General features: G+C 37.0%; 6 non-coding genes across 6 annotated transcripts; all 6 read left to right on the top strand.

Moving 5' to 3' along the window:
* Positions 1–1521: 1521 nt before the first annotated feature.
* On the top strand, positions 1522–1603 carry TRNAS-UGA (transfer RNA serine (anticodon UGA)). Its single transcript has one exon. It is a non-coding gene; the product is annotated as a tRNA-Ser (tRNA).
* Positions 1604–3199: 1596 nt separating this feature from the next.
* TRNAS-UGA (transfer RNA serine (anticodon UGA)) lies at positions 3200–3281 on the top strand. Its single transcript has one exon. It is a non-coding gene; the product is annotated as a tRNA-Ser (tRNA).
* Positions 3282–6764: 3483 nt separating this feature from the next.
* On the top strand, positions 6765–6846 carry TRNAS-CGA (transfer RNA serine (anticodon CGA)). Its single transcript has one exon. It is a non-coding gene; the product is annotated as a tRNA-Ser (tRNA).
* An 8826-nt stretch (positions 6847–15672) lies between these two features.
* On the top strand, positions 15673–15754 carry TRNAS-CGA (transfer RNA serine (anticodon CGA)). Its single transcript has one exon. It is a non-coding gene; the product is annotated as a tRNA-Ser (tRNA).
* Positions 15755–17349: 1595 nt separating this feature from the next.
* On the top strand, positions 17350–17431 carry TRNAS-CGA (transfer RNA serine (anticodon CGA)). Its single transcript has one exon. It is a non-coding gene; the product is annotated as a tRNA-Ser (tRNA).
* A 3462-nt stretch (positions 17432–20893) lies between these two features.
* TRNAS-UGA (transfer RNA serine (anticodon UGA)) lies at positions 20894–20975 on the top strand. Its single transcript has one exon. It is a non-coding gene; the product is annotated as a tRNA-Ser (tRNA).
* Positions 20976–23413: the final 2438 nt, after the last annotated feature.

Raw genomic sequence — 23413 nt, 5'->3', positions numbered from 1 at the left:
GGCCAAGTGATATGAAAATGGGACAACTCCAACATGTTTGACTCAAAATCTGCCTCAAGAATGAAATTAAGCAGTATGAAAACTTCAAGAAATGTTACTCCATTTTTCGCATGATATTGATGACATCATTTGCCCATAATAGAAATCTATGTATTGGTTGCTGGAAATCCTCTACACCAAATTTCTTTCAGCAATAAAAAGTCAATGAAAGTATTTAAACTGGTTCCAAAAACACAACTGAGAACCATCAGCAATGCCATATATTTTGATGGCTGCATTTTTAAGACGATGGACTTGAAATCTTCATGTTGAATGAAATCGTGTTCACAGTTTATTGTTTTACCTTTGAAAAGATTGGATTTTGCACATGAAAGATTAGTGAAAAGAAAATATAGCAGAAACTGGGAATAATAAAACAATGGAGATTAATTCCCTGACAGTGTGCGGAAACCAAAGACAATTTTAACCATGAGAAACATGTGGTCAACAAAATCTCTGCGTTTCTCAATATACAATCCATTCATCTCGTTCTACTCTTTGATCTCAGACCACTCCTTTCTCTTCAGTAAGTCAGTCAAGTTCTCTTGCTCATGGCTGTATCCTACAATAGATATTCATGCGAACTTAGGCCAAAATCTTCTCACAGGCTGTTCTCTGTGTTCACATGGCAAACACATCTGATAAAGTGAGCCTATAATTGGCTGTGATGGCCGCAAATCTCCACACAGGTTCAAAACCTGTTCACAGTGCAGTGTTTTACTTGGTCAAAACTTTGGACCTTCTCGAAAAGAGTAAAATAATATATACAGTATATTATTAAAATGGGCCAAGACATATGAAAATGGGACAACTAAATATGTTTGAGTCGAAATCTGTCTCAAGATTGAAATTAACAAGTATGAAAACTGAAAAAAATATTACTAGATGTTTCCCATGATATTGATGACATCATTTGCAGATAATAGAAATCTATGTATTGATAGCTGGAAATCCTCTACACCAAATTTCTTTCAGCAATAAAATGTCAATTAAAGTATTTAAACTGGTTCCAAAAAGACAACTGAGAACCATCAGCAATGCCACATATTTTGATGGCTGCATTTTTAAGACGATGGACTTGAAATCTTCATGTTGGATGAAATCATGTTCAGTTTATTGTATTAGTTTTGAAAAGATTGGATTTTGCTTATGAAAGATTAGTGAAAAGAAAATATAGTAAAAGTTGGGAATAATAAAAAAATGCAGATTAATTCCCTGGCAGTGCGCGGTGTCCAACCACAATTTTAAGCATGAGAAACATGTGGTCAACAAAATCACTGCGTTTCTTAATATACAATCCATTTATCTCCTTCTACTCTTTGATCTCAGACCACTTCTTTCTCTTCAGTAAGTCAGTCTAGTTTTCATGCTCATGGCTGTGTAGTTCAGTAGAGATTCAGGTGAACTTAGACCAAAATCTTCTCACAGGCTTTCCCTCTGTGCTCACATGGCAAAAACATCTGAAAGATTATTCAACAGTTGGCTGTGATGGACGACTGGTTAAGGCGTTGGACTTGAAATCCAATGGGGTATCCCCGCACAGGTTCAAATCCTGTTCACAGCGCAGTGTTTTACTTGGTCAAAACTTTGGACCTTCTCGAAAAGAGTAAAATAATATATACAGTATATTATTAAAAAGGGCCAAGTGATATGAAAATGGGACAACTCCAACATGTTTGACTCAAAATCTGCCTCAAGAATGAAATTAAGCAGTATGAAAACTTCAAGAAATGTTACTCCATTTTTCGCATGATATTGATGACATCATTTGCCCATAATAGAAATCTATGTATTGGTTGCTGGAAATCCTCTACACCAAATTTCTTTCAGCAATAAAAAGTCAATGAAAGTATTTAAACTGGTTCCAAAAACACAACTGAGAACCATCAGCAATGCCATATATTTTGATGGCTGCATTTTTAAGACGATGGACTTGAAATCTTCATGTTGAATGAAATCGTGTTCACAGTTTATTGTTTTACCTTTGAAAAGATTGGATTTTGCACATGAAAGATTAGTGAAAAGAAAACATAGCAGAAGCTGGGAATAATAAAACAATGCAGATTAATTCCCTGACAGTGTGCGGAAACCAAAGACAATTTTAACCATGAGAAACATGTGGTCAACAAAATCTCTGCGTTTCTCAATATACAATCCATTCATCTCCTTCTACTCTTTGATCTCAGACCACTCCTTTCTCTTCAGTAAGTCAGTCAAGTTCTCTTGCTCATGGCTGTATCCTACAATAGATATTCATGCGAACTTAGGCCAAAATCTTCTCACAGGCTGTTCTCTGTGTTCACATGGCAAACACATCTGATAAAGTGAGCCTATAATTGGCTGTGATGGCCGCAAATCTCCACACAGGTTCAAAACCTGTTCACAGTGCAGTGTTTTACTTGGTCAAAACTTTGGACCTTCTCAAAAAGAGTAAAATAATATATACAGTATATTATTAAAATGGGCCAAGACATATGAAAATGGGACAACTAAATATGTTTGAGTCGAAATCTGTCTCAAGATTGAAATTAACAAGTATGAAAACTTAAAAAAATATTACTAGATGTTTCCCATGATATTGATGACATCATTTGCAGATAATAGAACTCTATGTATTGATAGCTGGAAATCCTCTACACCAAATTTCTTTCAGCAATAAAATGTCAATTAAAGTATTTAAACTGGTTCCAAAAAGACAACTGAGAACCATCAGCAATGCCACATATTTTGATGGCTGCATTTTTAAGACGATGGACTTGAAATCTTCATGTTGGATGAAATCATGTTCAGTTTATTGTATTAGTTTTGAAAAGATTGGATTTTGCTTATGAAAGATTAGTGAAAAGAAAATATAGTAAAAGTTGGGAATAATAAAAAAATGCAGATTAATTCCCTGGCAGTGCGCTGTGTCCAACCACAATTTTAAGCATGAGAAACATGTGGTCAACAAAATCACTGCGTTTCTTAATATACAATCCATTTATCTCCTTCTACTCTTTGATCTCAGACCACTTCTTTCTCTTCAGTAAGTCAGTCTAGTTTTCATGCTCATGGCTGTGTAGTTCAGTAGAGATTCAGGTGAACTTAGACCAAAATCTTCTCACAGGCTTTCCCTCTGTGCTCACATGGCAAAAACATCTGATAGATTATTCAACAGTTGGCTGTGATGGACGACTGGTTAAGGCGTTGGACTTGAAATCCAATGGGGTATCCCCGCACAGGTTCAAATCCTGTTCACAGCGCAGTGTTTTACTTGGTCAAAACTTTGGACCTTCTCGAAAAGAGTAAAATAATATATACAGTATATTATTAAAACGGGCCAAGTGATATGAAAATGGGACAACTCCAACATGTTTGCCTCAAGAATGAAATTAAGCAGTATGAAAACTTCAAGAAATATTACTCGATGTTCCCCATGATATTGATGACATCATTTGCAGATAATAGAAATCTATGTATTGGTTGCTGGAAATCTTCTACACCAAATTTCTTTCAGCAATAAAAAGTCAATGAAAGTATTTAAACTGGTTCCAAAAAGACAACTGAGAACCATCAGCAATGCCATATATTTTGATGGCTGCATTTTTAAGACGATGGACTTGAAATCTTCATGTTGGATGAAATCGTGTTCACAGTTTATTGTTTTACCTTTGAAAGATTGGATTTTGCACATGAAAGATTAGTGAAAAGAAAATGTAGTAAAAGCTGGGAATAATAAAACAATGCAGATTAATTCCCTGACAGTGTGCGGAAACCAAAGACAATTTTAACAATTAGAAACACGTGGTCAACAAAATCTCTGCGTTTCTCAATATACAATCCATTCATCTCCTTCTACTCTTTAACACTAGAACTACTGAGGTAGTCATTTTGACTACTTCGCACTATGTATTTCTCCTCTGTGACTACATTTTTTGGAATTCCGGCTTGAGACTCGGTGACTTTTCCTCAAATAGGATGTTAAAAAAGATTTTGTGGCAATAAATAATTTAGGTGCAAAAATTGCCCATTTATTTCAACATTCACCTATAACTACTAAAAGGTAGTCTTTTTGACTACCTGCTATATTTTGCTGTCCTTTTGTCACTAAAAGTTGCTGTAAAGTTTTGTGCATAATTTTTTCACTGTATCTTATTTACCCTGATGTTCATATAGATTTAGTTCAATTCAGATGTCAACTTTTCACATTTTCATCGTGTTACCTGGTTAGATTATGACTGGGGAATACCGTTATGCAAAGCGATAATGTCTAGGGACCGTTTTGTAGAAATTATGCATTACCTCAGATTTGATGAGAAGTCCAATCGATCGCAGAGACTGCAAACCGGCAAATTTGCTCTCTTTTCTATTGTGTGGGACAGGTTTATTGCCAATTGCATTGCTTGTTACAAACCTGGCCCATACATTACGGTTGATGAACAACTTTTCCAAGCAAAACCAGGTGTCCTTTCACACAGTATACACCTTCCAAGCCAGATAAATATGGCCATAAATTTTGGCTAGCTGTAGATAAGGATAGTAAATATGTTGTAAATGGCTTCCCTTATCTGGGTAAAGATGATTCACGCCGTGCTGATGACCGTTTAGCTGACCACGTAGTCATGAAACTATTGCAGCCGTTTTTGAAAAAAGGTCGAAATGTAACCACCGATAATTATTTTACATCAGTAAAACTTGCCAAACAGCTAAAAAGCCAGGGAATGACTATCGTGGGAACGCTAAATAAGATAAGACGAGAAGTGCCTAAAGAAATAAAAACAATGAAAGAAAAGTTGTACAGCACTAAAGTCTATAAAAATGAGGATAATTTTACACTTACCGTGTATCAAGGTAAGCCAACCAAAAATGTGATAATTCTGAGTTCCGTCCATCCCGATGTTCTTGTTGCTTCTGAATCTCCAAAAAATCTCCAGAAACTGTAAAGTTTTATATTGAAACAAAATATGGAGTAGATGTAGTAGATCAGATGGCACGCAAATACAGCACAAGAACAGGTACTAGGAGACGGCCTGTTCACGCATTTGAAAATACCTTAGACTTAGCGGGTATAAATGCTTGGATATTATACAAGAAGATGACCACCTGACAAATGTCACGCAAGGCATTTTTGCAAAAGCTTGTCACAGAGTTGAGTGGTCCGTATGTTGTATCTAGGGGAAAGGGTGGCATGTCTCAAGTTGCTACATCTTCAGATGTGATGTCTCAAAAAAAACTTTGCCAGATAAAAGCAAAATGCAAAAATAAATCGATCTGTTGGAAATTGTATGACTTGCCATAAGTCTTTGTGTGGGCAATGTACCGCTGTAATTGAAAGACGATGCCTGAAATGCGAATCAACAAATGTTTAGAAAGTTACCGGTTGTACTTCATAATAACGGTTGGTCGTTTTTATTGAGATTCTGCGCCATATTTTCATTTTTCTTCTCCTTCACTTACATTTTCTCTGCTTGTTGTTCTTGAGTTGTTGTTTATATGTGTGCACTTTAATAATAAATTATTTTAAAACGTCTATTATTGTTTTGCTTACTTTACTTTTGTTATTTCCTGTAGAAAAATATGAAAAAAAAAAATAAAAAAAACATTCCAAAGCATTACTGTTGGATCTCACAATAATAATACATTAAAAAAATATAATTAATAAATAACCACAAATGAAACTCTAATAACGAAAACAAGTCAGTAGTCAAAATGACTACATTCAGTAGTTCTAGTAGGTGTCACGAGTACAGTAGTTCTAGTGTTAATCTCAGACCACTCCTTTCTCTTCAGTAAGTCAGTCAAGTTCTCTTGCTCATGGCTGTATCCTACAATAGATATTCATGCGAATTTAGGCCAAAATCTTTTCACAGGCTGTTCTCTGTGTTCACATGGCAAACACATCTGATAAAGTGAGCCTATAATTGGCTGTGATGGCCGCAAATCCCCACACAGGTTCAAATCCTGTTCACAGTGCAGTGTTTTACTTGGTCAAAACTTTGGACTTTCTCGAAAAGAGTAAAATAATATATACAGTATATTATTAAAATGGGACAAGACATATGAAAATGGGACTACTAAATATATTTGAGTCGAAATCTGTCTCAAGAATGAAATTAACAAGTATGAAAACTTAAAGAAATATTACTAGATGTTTCCCATGATATTGATGACATCATTTGCAGATAATAGAAATCTATGTATTGATAGCTGGAAATCCTCTACACCAAATTTCTTTCAGCAATAAAATGTCAATTAAAGTATTTAAACTGGTTCCAAAAAGACAACTGAGAACCATCAGCAATGCCATATATTTTGATGGCTGCATTTTTAAGACGATGGACTTGAAATCTTCTTGTTGGATGAAATCATGTTCAGTTTATTGTATTAGTTTTGAAAAGATTGGATTTTGCTTATGAAAGATTAGTGAAAAGAAAATATAGTAAAAGTTGGGAATAAAAAAAAAAATGCAGGTTAATTCCCTGGCAGTGCGCGGTGTCCAACCACAATTTTAACCATGAGAAACATGTGGTCAACAAAATCACTGCGTTTCTTAATATACAATGCATTTATCTCCTTCTACTCTTTGATCTCAGACCACTTCTTTCTCTTCAGTAAGTCAGTCTAGTTTTCATGCTCATGGCTTTGTAGTTCAGTAGAGATTCAGGTGAACTTAGACCAAAATCTTCTCACAGGCTCTCCCTCTGTGCTCACATGGCAAAAACATCTGATAGATTAGTCAACAGTTGGCTGTGATGGCCGAGTGGTTAAGGCGTTGGACTCGAAATCAAATGGGGTATCCCTGCACAGCTTCAAATCCTGTTCACAGCGCAGTGTTTTACTTGGTCAAAACTTTGGACCTTCTCGAAAAGAGTAAAATAATATATACAGTATATTATTAAAACGGGCCTAGTGATATGAAAATGGGACAAAATCTGCCTCAAGAATGAAATAAAGCAGTATGAAAACTTCAAGAAATATTACTCGATGTTTCCCATGATATTGATGACATCATTTGCAGATAATAGAAATCTATGTTTTGATAACTGGAAATCCTCTACACCAAATTTCTTTCAGCAATAAAAAGTCAATGAAAGTATTTAAACTGGTTCCAAAAAGACAACTGAGAACCAAGAGCAATGTCATATATTTTGATGGCTGCATTTTTAAGACTATGGACTTGAAATCTTCATGTTGGATGAAATCGTGTTCACAGTTTATTGTTTTACCTTTGAAAAGATTGGATTTTGCACATGAAAGATTAGTGAAAAGAAAATATAGTAAAAGCTGGGAATAATAAAACAATGCAGATTAATTCCCTGACAGTGTGCGGAAACCAAAGACAATTTTAACCATGAGAAACATGTGGTCAGCAAAATCTCTGCGTTTCTCAATATACAATCCTTTCATCTCCTTCTACTCTTTAATCTCAGACCACTCCTTTCTCTTCAGTAAGTCAGTCAAGTTCATTTGCTCATGGCTGTATCCTACAATAGATATTCATGGGAACTTAGGCCAAAATCTTTTCACAGGCTCTTCTCTGTGTTCACATGGCAAACACATCTGTTAAAGTGAGCCTATAATTGGCTGTGATGGCTGCAAATCCCCACACAGGTTCAAAACCTGTTCACAGTGTAGTGTTTTACTTGGTCAAAACTTTGGACCTTCTCGAAAAGAGTAAAATAATATATACAGTATGTTATTAAAATGGGCCAAGACATTTGAAAATGGGACAACTAAATATGTTTGAGTCGAAATCTGTCTCAAGAATGAAATTAACGATTATGAAAACTTAAAGAAATATTACTAGATGTTTCCCATGATATTGATGACATCATTTGCAGATAATAGAAATCTATGTATTGATAGCTGGAAATCCTCTACACCAAATTTCTTTCAGCAATAAAATGTCAATTAAAGTATTTAAACTTGTTCCAAAAAGACAACTGAGAACCATCAGCAATGCCATATATTTTGATGGCTGCATTTTTAAGACGATGGACTTGAAATCTTCATGTTGGATGAAATCGTGTTCACAGTTTCTTGTTTTACCTTTGAAAAGATTGGATTTTGCACATGAAAGATTAGTTAAAAGAAAATATAGTAAAAGCTGGGGGCGTGGCCTGGATCTCACACAGGGAGGACGTGTCTTATGGCAGCTCCCGCTTCCAGCCACAAAACTACCTTATTTGGCCCGGACGAAAGTGGCTAAAACTAATTTTAGTGTGCCCCGGGCTTGGAGGAGAAGGTGAGGGGTGGTAGGGAGAAGAGAGGGGCTGCTGCTCTCCGCCGTGACACCGGAGCGCAGAGCGGCCTCGTGGAGGGTGCTGCAGCGCTGGAGAGAGATGGGCGCCATCTTTACATCCCCCTGAGCACAAGGCCTGGAAACCGGACTGCAGGAGGCCCTCGATAGAGGCGTGAGACCGCGGAACAAGGAGCGGTCTCGCCCGTTAGAGCAAACGGCGGTGAGAGGGAACCCCCGGTGATCTGTCTCTGGGGCCTGCGGGGAGCACTATCATTACGTGCGGTGGAGGAGGGTGCTGGCTCTGGGCCAGACGAGGTGTTGACGGCCCCCTATTTTTACTGAGACATTTCCCAGGGTCTGAGTTGTTTTTGGATCGGGGGATATCGCTCTCCCCACATAGAGGTGCTGCTGTCTACAGATTTATGCGACATTGGTGAGGAGGACATTGTGTCTTTTCTGCAGCGCCGTGGTGGGGATTTGACGTTACCCTGTCCCTACCGGCTCCAGCAGATCCCCACGGATGTTTCCATATATTAACCCCTCGCCCTCCAAGTTGCATGGGGCTATTTTCATATAGAAAAATGCACTGCTAGACTTTTCTGGATGCACGGGTGGTAAATTAAAGGCGCGCTTTAATTAAGCAAAATGGTCAAAACTAACAAAGAGCGTGCAAAACCGTTGGCTGCACAGGCGTATAGAAGCAAACAGGGTGAAATGGATAAATTTTTGAAAAATAAATCTGCTTCATCTAAGCCTAATGCTAAAAGGCTCCCTGCAGAGGTTGTGGAGGAGGAGCATGTCGAGGACTCAGACTCCAGTGATGATGCTTCAGGCAGCGATGTCACTCAATCAGATTCTGGGAAACTTTCTAGATCGTTTTTTAAAAAATTATTAGCACAAGCTATAAAACCATTAGTTAATGAGATATCTGGCATGAGAGCGGATTTGCTACACATTGGTAATAGAGTGGAGTCTTTGGAGTCCTCTCAGTCCTCTATCATTAGCCACTCCAATGCCATGAGAGAGCATCTGGACTACCACAGAACACAGCTTAACAACTCTTTTCTGGCTCTCGAGGATCAGGAAAATTGGAGTCGCAGGAAGAACATACGGATAAAAGGCTTGCCTGAAAGTGTTTCCACAGAAATATTAGAAAAATCTACGAAGGAGATCTTTGCCCTCTTAATCCCACAAGAAACATGTGATCGAATTATAATAGAGAGGGTGCATAGATCACTTAGACCAAAGCCGAAGCCAATGGAACCTCCGAGGGATGTGATTTGCGGCCTATTGAGCTATTTGGATACCAATGCTATTTTGTCTGCCTCAAGAGACATTAAAAATCTTTCTTATGAGGGATCTGCTATTCATCTTTATCAGGACGTTGCACCGTCAACCCTTGCAAAAAGAAGAGTCCTAAGGCCCCTCCTGGAGGTGTTGCGCTCATGTAAAATCTTATATAAATGGCTGTTTCCGTTTGGTATATCTATACAAGGAGATGGTAGGCAAATAATGGTTCGGACCCCTGAAGATTTACCCAAAATATGGGACGCTTTTGGCATTGCCCCTATGGATATTCCTTCCTGGCTACCTCTGGACATGGATCATCGCACACCTCCCCCTGTCCATGCTTTTACTGGAGGGCAGGGTGACTGGGTCCTAGGAAAGAAACGCTCGACTCCTAAAAGAGGGAAATCTGGAATGGAAAAGGAGATACCCCCTGAGCTTTCTTGTGCTTCTCTCGGTTGCATTTTTCCAATACTGGAGCCGGACCCCTCGATCCATTCGGACATGTTCTATCTTATTTTAGCTTGCTAAGTTTGACATTTACTCATGTGTTGATATCATTCAATTGCCGTATAAGTTAACATGTGCCACTTGTGTGTCAGAAATGTTATTTCCTGCTCTGTTATGGGAGGTATGTTTGACCCCCTACCTCTGCTACAGGCAGGTAGTTGGTTCTTGTTATATTTCTCTTGTTTTATCTTAATAATTTTTAGGGTTTTTGTTATTTTTTTTATCTCTTTGTTTTTTTTTAATTTCGGTGGTTTGATGACAGAGGAATCTTTGTTATTACTTCCTTTACCAAACTATGGGTGATAAGGTGAACTTCGCCACTATGACAGTGGCTTCGTATAATGTAAAGGGCTTGCGATCCCCAAGTAAGAGAAGCCAAGTAATGAATCTTTTGCATTCAAAGAAGTCTAGTATAGTTTTCCTGCAGGAGACACATTTTAAAAAAGGGAGAGTCCCAGATATGTCTAGATCTCGCTACCCGACCTGGTATCACAGTACGGGTGGTTCAGCGTCGGGTGGAGTGAGTATTGCTATAAAGAAAAATGTTCCCTTTATTTTGAGTGATTGTTTATCGGATTCAGAAGGCAGGTACATTATAATTAAGGGCTTTTTGGCCAACACTAAGATTACCCTGTGTAATTTATATGCCCCAAATAGGAACCAGATAGGTTGGCTGTGTAAAACAATGAATGTTCTAGAACTTTTTACTGAGGGTCTGTTGTTGGTGGAAGGGGATTTTAATGTATCTTTGAACCCAATTTTAGATACTTCAACAGGCAGGTCGGCTCAAAGGGCGCTGAGAAGATTACACCTTTCATTACAAAAATTGCATCTGATAGACCCTTGGAGAACACTTTTTCCTTCGGGCAGAGATTACACTTTTTATTCCCATCCGAATAATAGCTATCACAGAATTGATTACCTATTGATACAAACAGCTAATCTCCAATTAGTTAAAAAAGCTAATATAGATATCATCTCTCTCTCAGACCACGCTCCCATTTTCCTTGACAGAGATAAAAACTCTACCACGGCCGGCTGGGTCATGGTCACTGAATGAGACACTGTTGGACTCGGATTCCCACATTGAAAAACTGACAAACACTCTTGACTTCTTTTTTCAAAATAATTTGCACTCAGGCCCGCCCTTGCCTATGGTATGGGAATCACATAAAGCAGTAATGAGAGGGGAATTTATAGCCCTAGGCTCCTATTTGAAAAAAGAGCGAACAAAAAAGGTTGTGTCTATTCTACATCAAATAAGCTCCTACGAGAGACTACATAAGAGATCTCAGGTAAATAAAACATTATCTGAACTGACAGATCTGAGAACCTCATTGAAAAACCTTTTAAACATTCAATCAGCAAAAATCTACATGAGAAGTAAGCAGAAGTTTTATCTTCATGGCAATAAAAGTAGTAAGCTTATGACATCCCTACTTAAGAAACAAAAAGAAAAGACATTTATTAGACAACTCAGAGCTTTGGATGGCTCCTCAATTCTCGGGACTGCAGATATTGCCAGGGATTTTAAAACCTTTTATGAAAATTTATACAATTTAAATACACCGGATAGCATGCAGGAGCCAGCCACAGCCTTGGCAAAAATAAAAGAATTCTTGACCTCACTACATCTCCCTAAAATAACTCTTGAAGGCCAGTCCTTGCTGACTGCTCCAGTTACCCCCAAATAAATTTTAGACACTCTTTCTACTATTCCGAACGGAAAGGCACCGGGTCCAGATGGTCTTCCCATTATCTATTATAAAAAGTTTATAAAAACACTGTTACCTCGCCTAGTGTCTTTGTTTAATTCCTATCTGGAAGGCCAGCTCCCCCCTAGACAATCCTTAGAGGCATACATTACAGTCCTCCCTAAGGAGGGTAAAGACCCCAACCTGTGCGCTAGCTACAGACCAATATCACTGCTTAATGCAGATATTAAGATGTGGGCTAAAATATTAGCGGGCGGGCAGATTAAGCAATTTCTTACCTAAGCTAATTCATGCAGATCAAGTAGGTTTTGTAAGAGGCAGGGAAGGGAAGGACAATTCTACTAAAGTCATTCAGTCTATAATGTTTGCTAAGACTCGGGGTATACCTTTGATGCTTCTGTCGACGGATGCTGAGAAGGCTTTCGACAGAGTGAGCTGGAGGTTCATGGAACAAGTAATGCTTAGGTTTGGCTTCCCCCCAATATATAACAGCGGTCCTCTCGCTTTATTCCCAACCGACGGCCAAAGTCAGAGTTAACGGCACCCTGTCAGATAGTTTTGGGATTAATAACGGGACTAGACAGGGTTGTCCCTTGTCGCCATCTTTGTTCATTTTAGTTGTAGAAACTTTGATACAAAGCATCAGACAAGACCAACGTATAGAGGGGTTGTCGGTGGGTTGAAGGTCACTTAAAACTCTAGCTTTCACAGATGATCTGCTTTTCCTTATCGCCAATCCATCCCGGGCATTCCCAATTATCCTTCAGGCCTTTCATCATTTTGGTCTCCTTTCTAATTTCAAAATTAATTTATCAAAATCTGAAGTGCTAAGCGTTGGTCTCCCTCACTCTCAGACCTCCACTATTCGTACGCAGATTCCATTTTCTTGGGCTACTAATTCTATTAGATATTTGGGAATAACGATAACTAGAGATCCCGCCAACCTATTCCACAATAATTACATTCCTTTAATTCAAAAGGTCAAAAGCCTGATGCAGAAGTATAGCCTACCCACTTTATCCTGGATGGGTCGTATTAAAGTGTTTAAGGCATATATAATGCCTATTATACTATATACCATGAACATGGTTCCGATTTGGATTCCCCTGACATTTTTTGGAACATTAAAATCCCTTATTGGAAAATTTATTTGGAAATCTAAAAGGGCTAGGTTGCCATATAAGTTTCTTTCTCGCCCTATCTCTTCTGGAGGATTGGGGGTCCCAGACCTTTTTTTATACTATAAGGCTATTCATCTCAGTAGATGGTTAAAGGTGGTGTCCTGTGCTGGAAGGGAGGAGGGGGATAGTGTTGACTGGGCTTTATTGGGCCCGAGGGGTTTGCCGTATCTTTGGACTAAGGCTAAACCGCCGGCCTCTCTTAGGTTGGATGACGTAACTACAACTACATTGCGTATTAAAAGATTGGTAATGGGAGAGTTCCCGGAAGATACCTTCCCCTCAATATTGACACCGATCGGCTCAATTCCCTATTTGTTAGAGCTAGATTTTCAAGACCCATACAATTTATGGTCCAACATCCCTGGAGAAACGTTGAATAGTTTTTATGGTAAAGGCATCTTGCGGGAGGGGTCTTGGCCACAGGGCATGTCGACTCAACCAACAAATTTTCTCCAAAAACAACACATCAGATGTACACTTTTACAGATCAGACGGAGATTCCCGTCTAAATCTAATTGGTCTTGGTTAGATATTATGGTTAAACTTCCATCCCCACGGCTAAAAATTATATCTCGCATTTACTCGCATCTCATCTCTCCGACTGTACATTCTAAACCCTCGTTTATACACTCTTGGGAAATGGAACTTAATACCACGTTTACAGAAGACCAAATATCTAAAATGCTGTCAAATGCCAGGGGTTTTTCTAGATGTGTACTTCTGCAGGAGAATTCTTATAAAATATTAACTAGGTGGCATTTAACTCCAGCTAAATTATTCCAGTTGGGCCTCGCGGATAATGATGAATGTTGGCGATGCCTCAATTCTAGAGGACATCATTCACATATATTCTGGGACTGCCCTAGATTGCGGGTGTTTTGGGAGGGAGTTGAACTAGTTCTCAGAAAATTAAAACTAATAAAGGTTGATCTTAGAGCCACGGAGGCTCTCCTTTCATGCCCGTCTAAAGATTTTTTACCAAAAAAACATGGGCTTCTTCCACTGATGTTGAGTGCGGCGAGACAGTTGATAGCTGTCCATTGGAAGGATGCAGCTCCTCCCACGTTAGGAGAATGGTATACCAAAATAAATCAGATCTCTCGCTTAGAGGAGCTGTCTAGCTGGGAAATTTATAATCATAAAGCTTATGTGTTGACTTGGGCCCCTTGGAATAGGTATTTAGAAGACAATCCTCTTTAAAGGCATTTTAGAGTTTCTCAAGTTTAACTGAATTAGACGGCTTCTGTTCTGGGGTTTTTAGCCTCACTGCCCCAAACTAGATAGCCCAATTGTAATGTAGTGCGATGTGTTATTTTCCAAAGTGCACCCATTTAATGATTGTGCTTCTGTTGTCGACCACATGATGTTGATGTTAATGTTGTTGATACTGTATATGTATGTGTACCCTTTTTCCCTTTCCCTTTCTTTCTCCCTTTTCTCCCCTACCTATTTTTCCCTCAATTTTTCCTTCCTTCTCGCCTGAAACCAACCCTTGCTTAACATTTCGCTAACTGTACCTGAGAATTGGTGTTGGTTTTAATGGTGATGTGTAAAATTCCAAAATAAAGAATTTACAAAAAAAGAAAACATAGTAAAAGCTGGGAAAAATAAAACAATGCAGATTAATTCCCTGACAGTGTGCGGAAACCAAAGACAATTTTAACCATTAGAAACACGTGTTCAACAAAATCTCTGCGTTTCTCAATATACAATCCATTCATCTCCTTCTACTCTTTCATCTCAGACCACTCCTTTCTCTTCAGTAAGTCAGTCAAGTTCTCTTGCTCATGGCTGTATCCTACAATAGATATTCATGCGAATTTAGGACAAAATCTTTTCACAGGCTGTTCTCTGTTTTCACGTGGCTAACACATCTGATAAAGTGAGCCTATAATTGGCTGTGATGGCCGCAAATCCCCACACAGGTTCAAATCCTGTTCACAGTGCAGTGTTTTACTTGGTCAAAACTTTGGACCTTCTCGAAAAGAGTAAAATAATATATACAGTATATTATTAAAATGGGACAAGATATATGAAAATGGGACAACTATATATATTTGAGTCGAAATCTGTCTCAAGAATGAAATTAACAAGTATGAAAACTTAAAGAAATATTACTAGATGTTTCCCATGATATTGATGACATCATTTGCAGATAATAGAAATCTATGTATTGATAGCTGGAAATCCTCTACACCAAATATCTTTCAGCAATAAAATGTCAATTAAAGTATTTAAACTGGTTCCAAAAAGACAACTGAGAACCATCAGCAATGCCATATATTTTGATGGCTGCATTTTTAAGACGATGGACTTGAAATCTTCATGTTGGATGAAATCATGTTCAGTTTATTGTATTAGTTTTGAAAAGATTGGATTTTGCTTATGAAAGATTAGTGAAAAGAAAATATAGTAAAAGTTGGGAATAATAAAAAAAATGCAGATTAATTCCCTGGCAGTGCGCGGTGTCCAACCACAATTTTAAGCATGAGAAACATGTGGTCAACAAAATCACTGCGTTTCTTAATATACAATCCATTTATCTCCTTCTACTCTTTGATCTCAGACCACTTCTTTCTCTTCAGTAAGTCAGTCTAGTTTTCATGCTCATGGCTTTGTAGTTCAGTAGAGATTCAGGTGAACTTAGACCAAAATCTTCTCACAGGCTCTCCCTCTGTCCTCACATGGCAAAAACATCTGATAAAGCATTCAACAGTTGTCTGTGATGGCCGAGTGGTTAAGGCGTTGGACTCGAAATCCAATGGGGTATCCCCACACAGGTTCAAATCCTGTTCACAGCGCAGTGTTTTACTTGGTCAAAACTTTGGACCTTCTCGAAAAGAGTAAAATAATATATACAGTATATTATTAAAACGGGCCAAGTGATATGAAAATGGGACAACTTAACATGTTTGACTCGAAATCTGCCTCAAGAATGAGATTTAGCAGTATGAAAACTCCAAGAAATATTACTCGATGTTTCCCATGATATTGATGACATCATTTGCAGATAATAGAAATCTATGTATTGGTTGCTGGAAATCCTCTACACCAAATTTCTTTCAGCAATAAAAAGTCAATGAAAGTATTTAAACTGGTTCCAAAAAGACAACTGATAACCATCAGCAATGCCATTTATTTTGATGGCTGCATTTTTAAGACGATGGACTTGAAATCTTCATGTTGGATGAAATCGTGTTCACAGTTTATTGTTTTACCTTTGAAAAGATTGGATTTTGCACATGAAAGATTAGTGAAAAGAAAATATAGTAAAAGCTGGGAATAATAAAACAATACAGATTAATTCCCTGACAGTGTGCGGAAACCAAAGACAATTTTAACCATGAGAAACACGTGGTCAACAAAATCTCTGCATTTCTCAATATACAATCCACTCATCTCCTTCTACTCTTTAATCTCAGACCACTCCTTTCTATTCAGTAAGTCAGTCAAGTTCTCTTGCTCATGGCTGTATCCTACAATAGATATTCATGCGAATTTAGGCCAAAATCTTTTCACAGGCTGTTCTCTGTGTTCACATGGCAAACACATCTGATAAGGTGAGCCTATAATTGGCTGTGATGGCCGCAAATCCCCACACAGGTTCAAATCCTGTTCACAGTGCAGTGTTTTACTTGGTCAAAACTTTGGACCTTATCGAAAAGAGTAAAATAATATATACAGTATATTATTAAAATGGGCCAAGACATATGAAAATGGGACAATTAAATATATTTGAGTCGAAATCTGTCTCAAGAATGAAATTAACAAGTATGAAAACTTAAAGAAATATTACTAGATGTTTCCCATGATATTGATGACATCATTTGCAGATAATAGAAATCTATGTATTGATAGCTGGAAATCCTCTACACCAAATTTCTTTCAGCAATAAAATGTAAATTAAAGTATTTAAACTGGTTCCAAAAAGACAACTGAGAACCATCAGCAATGCCATATATTTTGATGGCTGCATTTTTAATACGATGGACTTGAAATCTTCATGTTGGATGAAATCATGTTCAGTTTATTGTATTAGTTTTGAAAAGATTGGATTTTGCTTATGAAAGATTAGTGAAAAGAAAATATAGTAAAAGTTGGGAATAATAAAAAAATGCAGATTAATTCCCTGGCAGTGCGCGGTGTCCAACCACAATTTTAAGCATGAGAAACATGTGGTCAACAAAATCACTGCGTTTCTTAATATACAATCCATTTATCTCCTTCTACTCTTTGATCTCAGACCACTTCTTTCTCTTCAGTAAGTCAGTCTAGTTTTCATGCTCATGGCTTTGTAGTTCAGTAGAGATTCAGGTGAACTTAGACCAAAATCTTCTCACAGGCTCTCCCTCTGTCCTCACATGGCAAAAACATCTAATGAGTTATTCAACAGTTGGCTGTGATGGTCGAGTGGTTAAGGCGTTCGACTCGAAATCCAATGGGGTATCACTGCACAGGTTCAAATCCTGTTCACAGCGTAGTGTTTTACTTGGTCAAAACTTTGGACCTTCTCGAAAAGAGTAAAATAATATATACAGTATATTATTAAAACGGGCCAAGTGATATGAAAATGGGACAACTTAACATGTTTGACTCGAAATCTGCCTCAAGAATGAGATTTAGCAGTATGAAAACTCCAAGAAATATTACTCGATGTTTCCCATGATATTGATGACATCATTTGCAGATAATAGAAATCCATGTATTGGTTGCTGGAAATCCTCTACACCAAATTTCTTTCAGCAATAAAAAGTCAATGAAAGTATTTAAACTGGTTCCAAAAAGACAACTGAGAACCATCAGCAATGCCATATATTTTGATGGCTGCATTTTTAAGACGATGGACTTGAAATCTTCGTGTTGGATGAAATCGTGTTCACAGTTTATTGTTTTACCTTTGCAAAGATTGGATTTTGCACATGAAAGATTAGTGAAAAGAAAATATAGTAGACGCTGGGAATAATAAAACAATGCAGATTAATTCCCTGACAGTGTGTGGAAACCAAAGACAATTTTAACCATGAGAAACATGTGGTCAACAAAATCTCTGCGTTTCTCAATATATAATCCATTCATCTCCTTCTACTCTTTGATCTCAGACCACTCCTTTCTCTTCAGTAAGTCAGTCAAGTTCTCTTGCTCATGGCTGTATCCTAAATAGATATTCATGCGAACTTAGGCCAAAATCTTCTCACAGGCTCTTCTCTGTGTTCACATGGCAAACACATCTGATAAAGTGAGCCTATAATAGGCTGTCATGGCTGCAAATCCACACACAGGTTCAAATCCTCATCACAGTGCAATGTTTTACTTGGTCAAAACTTTGGACCTTGTCGAAAAGAGTAAAATAATATATACAGTATATTATTAAAATGGGCCAAGACATATGAAAATGGGACAACTAAATATGTTTGAGTCGAAATCTGTCTCAAGAATGAAATTAACAAGTATGAAAACTTAAAGAAATATTACTAGATGTTTCCCATGATATTGATGACATCATTTGCAGATAATAGAAATCTATGTATTGATAGCTGGAAATCCTCTACACCAAATATCTTTCAGCAATAAAATGTCAATTAAAGTATTTAAACTGGTTCCAAAAAGACAACTGAGAACCATCAGCAATGCCATATATTTTGATGGCTGCATTTTTAAGACGATGGACTTGAAATCTTCATGTTGGATGAAATCATGTTCACTTTATTGTTTTACCTTTGAAAAGATTGGATTTTGCACATGAAAGATTAGTGAAAAGAAAATATAGTAAAAGCTGGGAATAATAAAACAATACAGATTAATTCCCTGACAGTGTGCGGAAACCAAAGACAATTTTAACCATGAGAAACACGTGGTCAACAAAATCTCTGCGTTTCTCAATATACAATCCACTCATCTCCTTCTACTCTTTAATCTCAGACCACTCCTTTCTATTCAGTAAGTCAGTCAAGTTCTCTTGCTCATGGCTGTATCCTACAATAGATATTCATGCGAATTTAGGCCAAAATCTTTTCACAGGCTGTTCTCTGTGTTCACATGGCAAACACATCTGATATGGTGAGCCTATAATTGGCTGTGATGGCCGCAAATCCCCACACAGGTTCAAATCCTGTTCACAGTGCAGTGTTTTACTTGTTCAAAACTTTGGACCTTCTCGAAAAGAGTAAAATAATATATACAGTATATTATTAAAATGGGCCAAGACATATGAAAATGGGACAATTAAATATATTTGAGTCGCAATCTGTCTCAAGAATGAAATTAACAAGTATGAAAACTTAAAGAAATATTACTAGATGTTTCCCATGATATTGATGACAGATAATAGAAATCTATGTATTGATAGCTGGAAATCCTCTACACCAAATTTCTTTCAGCAATAAAATGTCAATTAAAGTATTTAAACTGGTTCCAAAAAGACAACTGAGAACCATCAGCAATGCCATATATTTTGATGGCTGCATTTTTAAGACGATGGACTTGAAATCTTCATGTTGGATGAAATCATGTTCAGTTTATTGTATTAGTTTTGAAAAGATTGGATTTTGCTTATGAAAGATTAGTGAAAAGAAAATATAGTAAAAGTAGGGAATAATAAAAAAAAGCATATTAATTCCCTGGCAGTGCGCGGTGTCCAACCACAATTTTAAGCATGAGAAACATGTGGTCAACAAAATCACTATTTTGATGGCTGCATTTTTAAGACCATGGACTTGAAATCTTCATGTTGGATGAAATCGTGTTCACAGTTTATTGTTTTACCTTTGAAAAGATTGGATTTTGCTCATGAAAGATTAGTGAAAAGAAAATATAGTAGACGCTGGGAATAATAAAACAATGCAGATTAATTCCCTGACAGTGTGTGGAAACCAAAGACAATTTTAACCATGAGAAACATGTGGTCAACAAAATCTCTGCATTTCTCAATATACAATCCATTCATTTCCTTCTACTCTTTGATCTCAGACCACTCGTTTCTCTTCAGTAAGTCAGTCAAGTTCTCTTGCTCATGGCTGTATCCTAAATAGATATTCATGCGAACTTAGGCCAAAATCTTCTCACAGGCTGTTCTCTGTGTTCACATGGCAAACACATCTGATAAAGTGAGCCTATAATTGGCTGTGATGGCCGCAAATCCCCACACATGTTCAAATCCTGATCACAGTGCAATGATTTACTTGGTCAAAACTTTGGACCTTCTCGAAAAGAGTAAAATAATATATACAGTATATTATTAAAATGGGCCAAGACATATGAAAATGGGACAACTAAATATGTTTGAGTCGAAATCTGTCTCAAGAATGAAATTAACAAGTATGAAAACTTAAAGAAATATTACTAGATGTTTCCCATGATATTGATGACATCATTTGCAGATAATAGAAATCTATGTATTGATAGCTGGAAATCCTCTACACCAAATATCTTTCAGCAATAAAATGTCAATTAAAGTATTTAAACTGGTTCCAAAAAGACAACTGAGAACCATCAGCAATGCCATATATTTTGATGGCTGCATTTTTAAGACGATGGACTTGAAATCTTCATGTTGGATGAAATCATGTTCAGTTTATTGTATTAGTTTTGAAAAGATTGGATTTTGCTTATCAAAGATTAGTGAAAAGAAAATATAGTAAAAGTTGGGAATAATAAAAAAAATGCAGATTAATTCCCTGGCAGTGCGCGGTGTCCAACCACAATTTTAACGATGAGAAACATGTGGTCAACAAAATCACTGCGTTTCTTATTATACAATCCATTTATCTCCTTCTACTCATTGATCTCAGACCACTTCTTTCTCTTCAGTAAGTCAGTCTAGTTTTCATGCTCATGGCTTTGTAGTTCAGTAGAGATTCAGGTGAACTTAGACCAAAATCTTCTCACAGGCTCTCCCTCTGTGCTCACATGGCAAAAACATCTGATAGATTATGCAACAGTTGGCTGTGATGGACGAGTGGTTAAGGTGTTGGACTTGAAATCCAATGGGGTATCCCCGCACAGGTTCAAATCCTGTTCACAGCTTAGTATTTTACTTGGTCAAAACTTTGGACCTTCTCTAAAAGAGTAAAATAATATATACAGTATATTATTAAAAAGGGCCAAGTGATATGAAAATGGGACAACTTAACATGTTTGACTCGAAATCTGCCTCAAGAATGAGATTTAGCAGTATGAAAACTCCAAGAAATATTACTCGATGTCTCCCATGATATTGATGACATCATTTGCAGATAATAGAAATCTATGTATTGGTTGCTGGAAATCCTCTACACCAAATTTCTTTCAGCAATAAAAAGTCAATGAAAGTATTTAAACTGGTTCCAAAAAGACAACTGAGAACCATCAGCAATGCCATATATTTTGATGGCTGCATTTTTAAGACGATGGACTTGAAATCTTCATGTTGGATGAAATCGTGTTCACAGTTTATTGTTTTACCTTTGAAAAGATTGGATTTTGCACATGAAAGATTAGTGAAAAGAAAATATAGTAAAAGCTGGGAATAATAAAACAATACAGATTAATTCCCTGACAGTGTGCGGAAACCAAAGACGATTTTAACCATGAGAAACACGTGGTCAACAAAATCTCTGCGTTTCTCAATATACAATCCACTCATCTCCTTCTACTTTTTAATCTCAGACCACTCCTTTCTATTCAGTAAGTCAGTCAAGTTCTCTTGCTCATGGCTGTATCCTACAATAGATATTCATGCGAATTTAGGCCAAAATCTTTTCACAGGCTGTTCTCTGTGTTCACATGGCAAACACATCTGATAAGGTGAGCCTATAATTGGCTGTGATGGTCGCAAATCCCCACACAGGTTCAAATCCTGTTCACAGTGCAGTGTTTTACTTGGTCAAAACTTTGGACCTTCTCGAAAAGAGTAAAATAATATATACAGTATATTATTAAAATGGGCCAAGACATATGAAAATGGGACAATTAAATATATTTGAGTCGAAATCTGTCTCAAGAATGAAATTAATAAGTATGAAAACTTAAAGAAATACTACTAGATGTTTCCCATGATATTGATGACATCATTTGCAGATAATAGAAATCTATGTATTGATAGCTGGAAATCCTCTACACCAAATTTCTTTCAGCAATAAAATGTCAATTAAAGTATTTAAACTGGTTCCAAAAAGACAACTGAGAACCATCAGCAATGCCATATATTTTGATGGCTGCATTTTTAAGACGATGGACTTGAATCTTGATGTTGGATGAAATCATGTTCAGTTTATTGTATCAGTTTTGAAAAGATTGCATTTTGCTTATGAAAGATTAGTGAAAAGAAAATATAGTAAAAGTTGGGAATAATAAAAAAAATGCAGATTAATTCCCTGGCAGTGCGCCGTGTCCAACCACAATTTTAAGCATGAGAAACATGTGGTCAACAAAATCACTATTTTGATGGCTGCATTTTTAAGACGATGGACTTGAAATCTTCATGTTGGATGAAATCGTGTTCACAGTTTATTGTTTTACCTTTGAAAAGATTGGATTTTGCACATGAAAGATTAGTGAAAAGAAAATATAGTAGACGCTGGGAATAATAAAACAATGCAGATTAATTCCCTGACAGTGTGTGGAAACCAAAGACAATTTTAACCATGAGAAACATGTGGTCAACAAAATCTCTGCGTTTCTCAATATACAATCCATTCATTCAATCCAATCCAATATACAATCCATTCTACTCTTTGATCTCAGACCACTCCTTTCTCTTCAGTAAGTCAGTCAAGTTCTCTTGCTCATGGCTGTATCCTAAATAGATATTCATGCGAACTTAGGCCAAAATCTTCTCACAGGCTGTTCTCTGTGTTCACATGGCAAACACATCTGATAAAGTGAGCCTATAATTGGCTGTGATGGCCGCAAATCCCCACACACGTTCAAATCCTGATCACAGTGCAATGTTTTACTTGGTCAAAACTTTGGACCTTCTCGAAAAGAGTAAAATAATATATACAGTATATTATTAAAATGGGCCAAGACATATGAAAATGGGACAACTAAATATGTTTGAGTCGAAATCTGTCTCAAGAATGAAATTAACAAGTATGAAAACTTAAAGAAATATTACTAGATGTTTCCCATGATATTGATGACATCATTTGCAGATAATAGAAATCTATGTATTGATAGCTGGAAATCCTCTACACCAAATATCTTTCAGCAATAAAATGTCAATTAAAGTATTTAAACTGGTTCCAAAAAGACAACTGAGAACCATCAGCAATGCCATATATTTTGATGGCTGCATTTTTAAGACGATGGACTTGAAATCTTCATGTTGGATGAAATCATGTTCAGTTTATTGTATTAGTTTTGAAAAGATTGGATTTTGCTTATCAAAGATTAGTGAAAAGAAAATATAGTAAAAGTTGGGAATAATAAAAAAAATGCAGATTAATTCCCTGGCAGTGCGCGGTGTCCAACCACAATTTTAA

The sequence above is a fragment of the Dendrobates tinctorius genome, unplaced genomic scaffold, assembly GCF_039654945.1.
Source record: "Dendrobates tinctorius isolate UK_male_01 unplaced genomic scaffold, ASM3965494v1 ptg000151l, whole genome shotgun sequence".
NCBI classification, from domain to species: domain Eukaryota; kingdom Metazoa; phylum Chordata; class Amphibia; order Anura; family Dendrobatidae; genus Dendrobates; species Dendrobates tinctorius.
This window is presented reverse-complemented; position numbering and strand designations above follow the sequence as displayed.